The sequence below is a fragment of the Misgurnus anguillicaudatus genome, chromosome 13 (assembly GCF_027580225.2).
Source record: "Misgurnus anguillicaudatus chromosome 13, ASM2758022v2, whole genome shotgun sequence".
NCBI lineage: Eukaryota > Metazoa > Chordata > Actinopteri > Cypriniformes > Cobitidae > Misgurnus > Misgurnus anguillicaudatus.
In genome coordinates, this window is record NC_073349.2 from 6,364,068 (window position 1) to 6,377,332 (window position 13,265).

The 13,265-nt window shown below is 36.5% G+C and overlaps 1 long non-coding RNA gene across 1 annotated transcript; it reads right to left on the reverse strand.

Moving 5' to 3' along the window:
• Positions 1-516: 516 nt before the first annotated feature.
• On the reverse strand, positions 517-1,815 carry LOC141369378 (uncharacterized). The gene is made up of 3 exons (XR_012373046.1): positions 1,483-1,815; positions 1,070-1,098; positions 517-966 (listed from the first exon to the last, which is right to left on the reverse strand). It is a non-coding gene; the product is annotated as an uncharacterized lncRNA (long non-coding RNA).
• Between the last annotated feature and the right edge of the window lie 11,450 nt (positions 1,816-13,265).

Genomic DNA, 13,265 nt, shown 5'->3' on the forward strand with positions numbered 1-13,265 from the left:
AACAACACACTACAAAAGTTACTACATCATTTTAAAATATTATTTAAAAAAACTTAACCGAACCATTAAGCAGACATATAATTTAGATGTAGGCAACAGTAAATAATAATAATAATACATAATTATTCTTCTAAATATCAATATTAATAATAAAAATAATAATAAGAATATTACAAATTGTCATCCAATTATTAATGTGTCTTTAATCCCGCTCTTTAAACTCCCAAATAAAAAATTTTTGTTTCTTTTCACTTCCCCGGTTTTTCCTTTTTGCCGTCTTCCGTGTGGCAGTGGCATAAAATGAGGGCGTGGGGGAGGCGCAGACTTGAATTTATATGGGCGTGTTATTCTAATGACGATCATTTCAGCACGACATTTATGAAGGGCAGGTATTGCGTACACCTGAATATCAACGGTACGCACAGTTTCATAAATCAGGCGGTGAGAGGAGTGTAAGCATAATCTTACGCCAACATTTACGCCCGTTTCTACGCAAGAATGATAAATGAGGGCCACTGTCCCACCACTGGATACAGGCAATTTGCAGTGACCCGCCAACCTACCTCACTGACACACTGCACTGTAAAGTCGTTTCACTAGGTATGTCTTCTGTTTTATTCTTGATGTATGATTAACAATATCAAATCTTTCCTTTTAAACTGATATTAGTGGAAGGCTAAAGTGATCGTTACCTTGATGTCAAACATTAATCATTATGAGAACATAACTTTACATGTTTCAATTGCATTAGATTGGTATTTCTCTTTCTTGTAAACCAAGAAGGATTTTCATAATAAAGTTATCTGAAATTCTTAGTAAATCATATTCTTTCCTATCAGAATTTGCTTTACAATTATAAATAATATATGAAATAAAAACAATGAAAATGGAGTCAAATAAACTTTCAAAGAGGATAATTGTTGTCGGAGGAGCCTTGAATGTTTTATTTCTTCCAGTTCACAACACCTGGAACACACACAACAACAGAATTATTAGATATTTTATATGTTCATGAAAAGGTTACACAAGTTAGCATAAGCAATCTTTTCTACAGTACTAAGACACTTACCATCAAGCCATACAAAGTGTGTCCTCTGCCTGTGAGGAACATGCGGTTACAAACTCAGAAACACAAACTAATGTGACAATAACAAAGAACTCATAATGATGTGCCACGACCCATAAAACACTAAAGCAGTTTAACTATGGTATTTTAAAAACCGTAGTAACCACGAATTTACCATGGTCCTACAGTTTAACCATAATTTTGTAATACAAATGCTAATCAAAACATGACTTTATCCTAGTAAAAGTACAGAAGTATTATTTCTACTTATCTTGTCTGCCTGCAAGTGTACTGCTAATAAAATCACCGCGTTGATTAGTCTCTAACTTCTTTAATTTGAGTAAACGTGTTCATTTAGTTAACTAAACGCCATTTTAATACTGGCGAATTAAAAGAAAACAATAATTTACACATACCGTAACTTTGATCCAGCCGCATGTCTCTTGTCTGATTCAGCTCCACTTCACTCTGCGTCTGCGATTCAAGCTGATGACGCAACACACGCAGGCGAGTTGTATACGCCCCCAACTCCTTGACTCCATACAATAGTTTATAATTGATAATAAAAGTTTTTAGGCATATTTAAAAACTGCAGGATACCTCAACTTAATGCTACCGTACAAGTTAAAATGGTTCAGTATGTTTATTTGATCCTTTACCCGCACACTCGTTCTCTCTTGCCCACACTCGGTCTCTTGAGGTGCACTACTGCCACCAACTGGACTGGAGACTTCAACCAGCTTCCGTTTCAACTGAAATGCTTGTACACAACATACTGAAATGCTTTTATACAACATACTGAAATGCTTATACACAACATACTGAAATGCTTTTACACAACATACTGAAATGCTTTTACACAACATACTGAAATGCTTTTACACAACATACTGAAATGCTTTTACACAACATACTGAAATGCTTTTACACAACATACTGAAATGCTTTTACACAACATACTGAAATGCTTTTACACAACATACTGAAATGCTTTCACACAACATACTGAAATGCTTTTCAGTTTTGTGTGTGAGAGCTTTTCAGTTGTGTGTGTGAGAGCGTTTCAGTTGTGTGTGTGAAAGCATTTCAGTTGTATGTGTGAGAGCGGTTCAGTTGTGTGTGTGAGAGCGTTTCAGTTGTATGTGTGAGAGCGTTTCAGTTGTATGTGTGAGAGCGTTTCAGTTGTGTGTGTGAGAGCGTTTCAGTTGTGTTTGTGTGAGCGTTATATTTTCAATTGTATGTATGAGAGCATCTCAGTTGTGTGTGTGTGAGCATTTCAGTTGTGTTTTTGAATGTAATATTTTCAGTTGTATGTGTGAGAGCGTTTCAGTTGTGTTTGTAAAAGCATTTCACTTGTATGTGTGTGAGCGTTTCATTATAGTATGTGAATGAATTTGGTTTCATATGTGTATGTGAGAGGAAAAGTACATGTATATGCATGGTAATTCTGAAAAAAGTCCCTAGGGGCACCTCATAGATTTGAGTGGAGGCGTTGAATTCAAAATAAATATGTGTACGCAGTGTCATGTGTGTTGCTCATCATTTCAAAATATGTGTTCGTTGTGTTATATGGACCATGTGCATCATGCGTCTTGTCAAGATATGTGCCTGCTGCACACACATTAAAGGGACAAAAGAGACACTTACATTCACAAATTACTCGCAAGACACTAACTTAACACTAAACTCTGATTACACATGAGATTAAGTCTGGCAAACGTCTTTTTTATCCCTTAGACGCAAGATGCACATGGTTCACATAAGCACCGAACACATATTTTGACATGACGAGCCACACACATGATGGGCTAAATACATGTTGTGACAAGCTTCACATTGTGCGCCCTCCAAAAAGAAGTCACCGCCCACCACTGTATTTGAGTAAAATAATTAAAATCTAGTTACCACTAGAATGGTTGCAAATAGAAATAGACTTTTGCTTTTATATGCCTGACATCTTAAAGAATTTGAACCATATAAAAAAATTGTAAGTAAAATTTTAAGACAGCAGAAACATGATTACTTTAAAGTAGTTTTTTTTTTTTGAGATACAGTGGGTTAATATGACTTAATTTTCAGTGTACAATTGCTCTTAAACACTGTTACATTCTGTTGTCCCACCTGTTTAATGTAAGTGACATAGCCTTTGTGGAAAGAGTTTTGGTATGTCAAAGTTTTATGGCTGTAATTAAATCAGTCTGAAAGTTTACGCTCACTCTAAACTGAGCATTCAGATATCAGAGTTAATGGAGAGGTGGTGGTGTTGTATTTTGTATCAGCTAATCTTGCTTTCATACTTCTTTCAGATCACTTTCACACCTTTGCATTGGTTACCAAAGTTTACCTGCTGCACCCTTATGAACATATTTATAAACCGTTAGTGGTTTAGGGTGTGCTTATATCAATAAACTGTTGAGCACCAAAATATTACGACAGCACGATTATGGGTGTGATAAGGGTGTTATACAATATTTCTAGGAAATGTATTGTAACAGCATATTATACAGTAATAATTATATTAAATGTGTTACTTGTGCAGCAGCTCCCTCAGATTTCTCAGCTACTGGTTCAACTCGATTTATCACAGCAGATTGCAAAATAATTGATTAATTGCCCGTGGCCATGGAAACGGGACAAATTCAGCTTGTTATTTATTCTCACAGCACACATCTGCAAAAGTCAATGCTGGACTCATCTCCTGCTGTAATTAAAGTGGAGAAAAGAAGCACAATGCAAGACGAAATGAATGTTCAGGATAATCCACTGATAAGAACATTCGGTCCTCACCGCTAAGCAGAAGACAGTATGTTTCATTTCCATGTATAAGGAGATTAGGTAAATGCATTTCAACTTGACTCTGGAATATTAATCACACACATTTTTATTACAGTACTAGGAAGTTGTTAACAGGACAATGGATCTTTAAAGACGTTGGGATATAAGTATTTAAAACCTTTAAATCACACATGTCATTACGGAGCCCTTGAATTGACATTTGCAAAAAAGAAACAGAAAAGAGACTTTCGCATTTGCTCAAGATAAGTATTTCTGTGTAACGGAAGCTATCTAAAGTTTAAAAGCTATGTAAAACTTTAATGATCTCAAAAGGACATAATAAAAAAGTAAGAATAACGTACGAAGTCAGTCTGAAGAAGTAAGCCATGAGAATATTTTATTTTCTGTAAAAGTGTCTTATACAGCTGAAAATCATGATTTAAGTTACCGTAACTAACATTTTTAAGGCAGCTTGCTGCACAGCTTTTTTGAGTTTACTCAACTTTTGGGTGATGTAGTTCACCTAACTCAATTTACTGAGCAATGTCAACCTAAGCCAACAAATTGAACCAACTTAAACGGATAAGGCAATAAGTAAATTTCTAAATATACTCAAAAGATTACGACTGTATAAACACCATTCCAGCATTTATCTATAAAGTTAATCCACAACAAGTGTGTTTTTTTACCTTGCATGCATGTAAACCATGTTGGGGACTCTCAAAAGTACATATTAACCTTTAAATCCCATAATTTAAATACTAAATAAATGTTCTATTTAATCTTAACTTAGTCTTCTTACTGCACTTTTATCTTGCCTGTACTACATGAAACAGGATAATTTGTTTTTTTCTTATTATACTTGTTAAAAAATTAGGTCAGAGAGTATAAAAATCAGTGGGGACCAGGCACGTGCAGAGAGGGGGGCGGTGGGTGCCCAAGCACCTGCCCCTTTACCCCTGGATGACCAAAGTGCCCTTTTTGTCAAGGCATTTTTTTGTAATTAAATGCCCTTTTGTGAAGGCCTGCCCAATCTAACTATTAGTAAAATTAATAAAAAATAATTTAGACGCAAAAAAAAGTTGGTCACATGATGACGTATTGACCTTTCATTGGACAATCTCTTAAGGGACGATCACTAGTTCACACACTAGCAGCGCCCACACGTGGACGACACGGTGCGCAGTACAGGGAGGATCCCCCTCGAGCCGGCATTGAACCGAAGCGATATGCTTGTTATATTATTATTATTTTACAAGAACAACGTGAGGAGAGCATGCACAGGTTTTGTTTATTGCTGTCTGTGTGTATTAACATCTCTAGAACGTTAGATGCAAACAGGGCTCTCAAGTCTCACGCATTCGGCGGGAGACACACGCATTTCAGCCAGTTTACTCGCCACACCTTGCATTTCTCACGCTGAAAATAAAACATTCTTCCCATATAAAAACAATGGATGAAGCAAAGGCAGGGACGTTCTCTGCCGGGAGTTCATACAGGTAGCTGTCTCGAGTTTTTAGGTGTGCTCAACTTCACGCAGCAATGCAAGAACCGAAACGCACATGACATCAAAGTACCGCGAGAAATATTCGGGAAATCATACGGAGGAGTTTGATTTCAAATCGCTCTCGCGCTGTTAATGTCATCCACCTGTCACGCGGAGTTTGTTGGAAGAGCAAGATCCGATGAATACGGTAAAAAAACTCGTTTAATTTTTGTATCATATTAAATTTACGATTCCTGGACTCGCCTTTGATAAAAGACAATGGGAGATGATGTTGGGTAATATAGCCATACTCGTGCTAAATTATTAACTCAGTCAAAAACTCTCCAGCTTTGCAACCAGTTTTAGTTTACCTGAAAATAAAGAAAGTACTAGAGGCTTCATGAAATGAATGAAAGGAGAGATGAATGTCATTATTTTATTGCCCTGTCATCAAGGCATCAAAGTGTGCAAAACACAACACAAACATGATTCAAAACTAAAATATGTAGGCTACTCTCTTTTTATACAAATTTCGAACAGGATTAGAATAGAATTATATTTTAAATATGACAACAAAAACACAAGCCTGTAAACGTAATAATAGCTTAATGTCACAATGCAAAAATATCATATAATTTCAAAACTGCATATACTGTTGACACACACAAACACTAAATGAAATGGACTGTAAGTCATTTTGGATAAAAGTGGCTGCCAAATGCATAAATATATAGATATAAAACTCAATCTATATAGATTTTTCTGTCTCACTCTATTTGCAAGGAAAATAAAGAAAAACGTTAGACTTAAAATCATCTTTCTATTCTGTATTACTTTATTATTTGTTTCAGTTGTGTGCTTGCGTGTCAGCGAGCAAAGTGCCCTTTTTATTCTTTGAGCACCTGCCCCTCCAATTGTCTCTGCACGGCCCTGGTGGGGACACCACATGTTTTAATAGTCACGACACCAGAAAATTAGTAATAAAGTGTCCCAATGTATAGCGAGCCACTGTTCTTACCGGTGCCCGAGCCTGTATACACGATACTGATTCACGACCTAGGGAGCTAGGACAAAAATATTTCATTTTAACAACATGCGTCATTGGTATTGATATGAATGGAGGAGACTGCAGTGGTCAGAATGGCCTCTTTAGTCCTGCCTTCCAGTAAAAGCAGCCAATTGTCAACCGGAATCCCCTGGGAAAGGGACTTTGCGACAGATCTTGTTTGTCTTGTTCTTAAAAAGACATGAAGGTATTTCAAATATGGCGGCAGAGTGATGCAACTTCAGTAAAAGGACTTTGGCCAGGCAGGGAATTTACAAACAAGAATTCAAGTTTGACAAACTGCTAAATATTCTATGGAGCGGTTTCCCGGACAAGGATTAGACTAGTCCTAGACTAAAATAAATGTAAGAGCTGTCCAAATCTGAAAACAACTTTCACTGACATATCTTAAAATACATCAGTGTCCTTTGTTTTGCCTCAAAATGCACACAAGTAATGTTTTTAGTGAGACATGTTTGTTAAAAGTATTTATATTTCATAATTAAACTAAGTCCTAGTCCTGGTTTATGCTAATCCCTGTCTGGGAAACCGCCCCCATATGATTTAGCTACCCGCTGGCTTGCTGGAGCTTTGAACCCATGTTTGCAATGTTGAACTGCTTTAGGAGCCTCCAAATTTGCCCTTTAACTCTGTCTCCTTTTTAGTGGAGGCATTGTTTTTTATTCACAAAGTGTGCCAACAACAGCAAATTTGGTGTTATTTATATTAGATCTGATCATGTACACTGTAAGGCAGTGGTTCTCAAACTGGGGGCCGGGGCCCCCAGGGGGGCCGCGAGATGGTGCCAGGGGGGCCCCAGTTTTATGACATTTCATAAAATACATTAATTTATCATGAATTCTGTGTAATTAAACCTAAAAAAAAAATAAGGCTACTAACCAACAGCACTACTTTGTATTCTTTAATATGTTTTGTCTTATTAAAATGTTACGTTTTAGAACAAATTTGTTATAAAAAAATTTGGGGGGCCGCGAAGGAATTCACCATATACAAGGGGGGCCGCACGCTGAAAAAGTTTGAGAACCACTGCTGTAAAGTATTTCGTGGTGCTCCTGTTTTAAATTATTTTTTCTTAAGTTGACACAACTTGCAATTTCTGAATTTGTTCAATTCAACTTAAAATCTTAAGGTTTTACAGTCTCATCTGCACAAAAATAATTGTTTTCATTCACTATTTTTTTTCCTTCATCCAAATAAAAAATAGGGTAATAGTACACATCTATATTTTAAAACTTGAGCCAATGAAAACAAACAACACTCTAAAAAACGATTCGTTGGCTGAACAACCATAACTTATGAAAGTAATTGGATTAAACACAAAAAACTTAGTATTTATAACTTTTCAACCTCTACTTACCATATTTAGTATGTGTAACAAAAAAATTTAAGTTACCAGGTGAACTTAAATGTATCCAAAAATAAAATGAAAAAACATAAGTAATGCTAACTACTATAAAAATTGCATCAAAATTAAGTAAATCTAGCATAAACTTTTAAGTAACTATAGAGCCACGTGATTTCCCATGATGCCTTTCCAGCCAAAAATTATGACATCTGTCGTAGCCATTTTGTGAAGCACAAGCCCTGTAAAAAATCCAACTTCAAAATGTTCTTTTAACAAAAAACAAAGTTTTTCTTGTTGAAGGGCATCAGTTCATTAATTTGTGTTCACTGAATGAAATAAGCATAATCATCCTGCTAACAAATATCATTTGTTGACTGGAGTTTTAAGTTTTTGTCCAATTTGTTTACCCAACTTGCCAAATTGAGTAATCTGAACAAGCAATTTAAAAAAACAATGGTCTGAATAGTTCCCAGCATGCATTGCGACATGTTCACTTCTTTGGTTAATATTTACTAAAAAAGATGACTGTTTTAATGTTTGCTGGGTTTATTCATGTTGATATGTTGTTAATGTTAGTTATATGTTGTATTTAGAGTTATTTTGAAAAAAATTATGTTTGTTCATTGTTACCATGATTGAGAAGTGTGTGCTCAGTGTAGAGGGCAACACAGTGGTTTAGCGCGCATCATAGTTTCCTCACAGCAAAAAGGTCTCTGATTCAAGCAAGAGTCAGACAAAGACTTTGTTCAGGAGACCTTTCTGTGTACACTAAATTATGTATACCTTTCTGTGTATACTAAATTGCTCCAACTTCACTCTAAAATATGTGTTGGATTTACTTAAAAAGTGTAATGCAAAAATGGTGCATATATATTTTAAGTAATCCCAACTTGGAATAATTTTACTTAAAATAAACAAGAAAATATGTGTTATATGAACTTAAATATTTGAGTTCATCATCATTCTTTACTTAAAAATTTAAGCAAATAAAACACAGGTTTTCTTGTAAATTTTAAGCAAAACTATCAAAGTTGGGAATACTTAAAAAGTGTGATGCAAAAATGGTGCATATATATTTTAAGTAAATCCAACACATCATTTTTTAGAGTGAACTTGCCCTAATATTTTCTACGTCTTTGAAAACCTGGCAAAAGTATTTTTCTTGTTAAAGAAAGTCCATGTAATTCTAGTCCAGTTTTTTATGTTTGAAGAACGTACAGTATGTTGGATGTGTGAATGTAAGATGAATATTACATAAAAAATTCAAACTGTTCTAAAAGTTCTGTAAATTCAAGTCCAGTTTTGTTAATGCTTAAATAACATTGTGTGAATGTAAGTGGAATGTTCCACGGTCCTTCCAGAAAAACACAGTTTTTTTGTGATTGTTTTGGGCAAAAATCCTTGATCTTGCGGCACGTTTTCTTATGCAATGAAATTGCGGGAACTTGCAAAAACTGCGGGAACTTGCAAAAACTGTATGCAGTTTCTGCAGCTTTTTTTATGATGTTCACATCTCATAATCACGTCACTTCATCACGTTCCCATGGCAACAGGGGACATGGCTGCGCTTGTGTGAAGTAAATGCAAAATTTTTAAATTTTCTGCTAAAATATATGTGACTTTTTGCTACGAAAATGCGAGTATTGTGAAATCATGCAAGCCCCGCATGTTTTGCCCGCGAAAATCTGCAATTTATGTGGCGAAAGTGCGGCGTATTTGAAAAAATGTGGCTCGCATAAATATGCGGACTTAAGGGCTCGTTATAGTTGTGCGTAGGTCCTACGGCGTAGCAGCGATGGCGTAGGTTCCGCATCGGTTTTCATTTATACTTTTGTGTCGTCGACGCGTAGACGTGCAAACACACGCGCGACCGCTGGTAGGCAGTATCCACGCGTGTAACCACAGTAGCGGCGCGACCGTCAGAGAAGAAGAAACCGGGCAAGTTAACACACAAACGAAGAAGAAACAGCAATTTGTTGTGTATAATTTGAGAAGACCAGCAATGATGGAAGTAAATAAACAGCGGCTTTTGGTGCAGTTTGAGTTAAATCACTCCTCAACTTGGCTTATCTTTGTTTTCACCGTCACAAACGGAAAACGTTTTTTTTACCTGACGGGAGGGGTTCTGGTGGACCAATTACAGCGCTTGCGGTCCGCGTAGAACTGACACTCTGTTAAAAATGTTGCGAGGTGCGCGTCAGGCTACGCAGAGCTACGCACAGGCTACGGCGTAGAACCTACGCACGACTATAAATCGCCCTTTAGGCTGATTATGCATTGAATCATGCGATTGCATAATCACGTTTTTCTGGAGGGACTGATTTTATAATTTTCTAACTATTATAACACATTATTTCTTAATGTTCTGTAAAATATTGCTGTTGAAAACACTATTCACTTATTCGGTTTAGATGTTGGTTTTGTTTCATGTAAAGTCACCATTATGATGATCAGTGATTGTTTTAGTTGGACCCTGAGTTTGCAAAGTACTAGCAACATGAGAAATGGTGGTATGCAGGAGAAAGCAAAGGTAAGCTTTAAAGCTTAAAATATAAAAGGGCAGCTACTGCGGGCACTGTTTTAGCTACTTAATCATATGCTGCTTCTTCAGCGTAAACAACCTGAAGCATTGCACAGACGTGTACTCGCTTTGTAGTTTGTAGCTTGGGTTTGACTTCTGTAAACAATTGCTGCGCCTCATTCAGTACGTACTGTACAGGATCCGGTTTCGGACACAGCCAATAACTCCACCTTCTTTGATTTGATTGGCTATTGCATTATTTTGACATTGACAAGCGATTTTACACTGCTGATTAATGCAGACCAAATAGAGATAGCTGTTGAACAGTATTTAAAGTTATATTAGGCAATTATTTTATGACTTTTATTATACACCAATGGGATCACGATGGTGGGCATGAGACTTAATGACAAATTTTATGCGAGAGCGTGAGAATGGGGTCAACTGCGTGAGTCTCACGCTGAATGCGTAAGTGTTGACAGCGCAGTATGTTTGTCTTGGCAGCCCTGTATTTGTTTGTCTTGCCTAACACTATTAAACTATCCCAACATTGTAAAACACAAGGCTCATCATAATGGATGTTTATTAATGAAGGCTGACTGACAAAACTTTGCACAGCAATAATGATAACTCTACAATCCCACACACTTTGAAGTGGAAAAGCAAACGAAGCCAAAACAAGCTGAGTTGAGTCGTGCTGAGCCTAGTTATACCCCACAGTGAAAAAAGCACCATGATGACATCACACGTTTACCAATATTAAGACCACATCCAATGACTGCAAGTCTACAGCTCCAACACAGCTGTTTTCTGGTGTTTGTGTGTCATGGTTTGTTGTTTGTATTTCATGTTCATTTTCCCTTTTGTATTGTAGTCCTTTCCATAGTTGCATCTCAAAACTTCAGAGTGCTAACTGAGTTCATGTTTTCTTGTGCTTGAACTGATATTTACTTAAAACTAAAAATGCTGTGATTTTCCAGAGATTTCTGTGAAACTGATCACAGCTCTTCCAGTTTCCAATTTTAAGTACTAAATACTGACTACTGCCACCTGCTGGTATGGACAGTTATCTTATCTTATGCAGGCGTACAACTAAAAGCGCTACTGAACGTGCTCAAATGGCATACAGTAAATGTGCACTTTGACTAATGTGCTTATTATCCATTCCCTTCGTTTGCTTGCTCAGATCTACAGTTCTCTTGACTATGACAGATTAAACACATTTGGCGTTTAATTATTGATATCTTGAGCTATTCCAAATACCAGCACCCTTCAGATATCAGTGCCGCCATGATCTTGCTCCCTTTCTCTTGTGTCATGATAAATAATGGCACGGCTGACATTCACATTTTTTTCCCAGAAGTCTGTGCTTCATCAAAAGTCGCGTGTAGTCTAACAGACGGACATAACCACTGTTAATAAGTTCAGACGAACTGGGTAGGTGCATATGTATTGAGAGTTGCTGTGTTTTTGTATTGTTTCACTCTCTAATATTTGCTTTGTTTTTTGTATTAATACATTGTGGGAAAAAGTGCATTATTCTACAGTTAATATTAAGGCACCTAAAATATTACTATATAGTATAGAAACCATTTATTCATAAATATATTACTTTTTATAATATTTGTAATGTTTTGGAAATTATATTGGCGATATTCCCTAAGGGTGTGAAGAAAATTTCCCCTTTTGCCACTGAGCCTGTGCCAGCTAATAAATAAATAAAAATGTTTTGAAATTATACTAAAAGAGGAATCTATGCTATAATATATATATATATATATATATATATATATATATATATATATATATATATATATATATATATATATATATATATATATACTATGATTCTATATATAAAATTGACATGATAATGTAAATGCTGCCATGATTTTGTGACATTATTTTCTTTCTGAGTTTAAAGCAACACAGCATAAGAACCAAACCAACCTCTCAATGTGCAGTTGCAAGTTCTTCCATTGGCCTTCTGTTTGCATGAGAAACGTTTTCCAAAGAGCAAACAATAATCATAATAGAGAAAGTATACAGAGTCCTTCACAGCGTTGAGGGAGTCTCTGAGGTTAAGCAAAGTGGGTCTGTTCAGGAGGTTGCTTTTGGCAAAGACAAAATGACCCAGTTACTAAACACAGCCACTCCAAGATTGTACAAATGAAGGACATGCAGGCGCCCAAGAGAAGAAGTGCACATTGGTCAATATAAATGACTTATCACCACTGCACCAAGCAGAGAGAGGTATCATGAAGCTCAGGGAATAATGTCTTACATTAACCTTTACCTGAGTTTCTTTTGTCACATTGTCCAAGTGAGAAGTGCAAACAAGAGACAAAGTCTAACCTTCCAGTTAAAAGAAACAATCATCTATTGATTTTTTTGAGGAAGGGGCTCTTTACACCCTATTCAGCCTGTGGCCATGTTGATTCCAAAACAAGGACATCCAGAGCTTTAATCCTATTGTTTTGTATGAGGATGCTGGTCAATCAACCATCAAAACACAAAAAATACATAATTTTAAAAATTTTAACAGGACAAAGAACCCCAGAAATCATGGATTGTTAAAATGAGAAAGGACATATGACCTCATTTTGAGATAAGAGCAGTGCAATGTGTACATTCAGGGCCGGTTTTTGCTATGGGCAATGTGGGCGAACGCCCAGGGCGCAATCTATGTGAGGGCGCACGAGCGCACTCAAAAAAAAAAAAAATATCCAAGCGGTTTTTTAGACAAACGCTCATTTCCATCTCAAGTTAGTGCTAAGAGTCATACACAGGTTGTGTGCGTGTCAGAAGAGGCACGGGAGAAAGGGGCGGGGAAACAGCTTGTGACTGCAAAACGCTCGCTCGCCTTAAGGGGGGCGAGTGAGGGATAGACTGATCCCAGACCAGAGGCCATACAACACAAACTGCTGCGTCTGCTTCCAAAATCATTTTATTTTTCATTCCTAAAATTAACATAGACCCATATACCTACGAACATGTTATCAATTG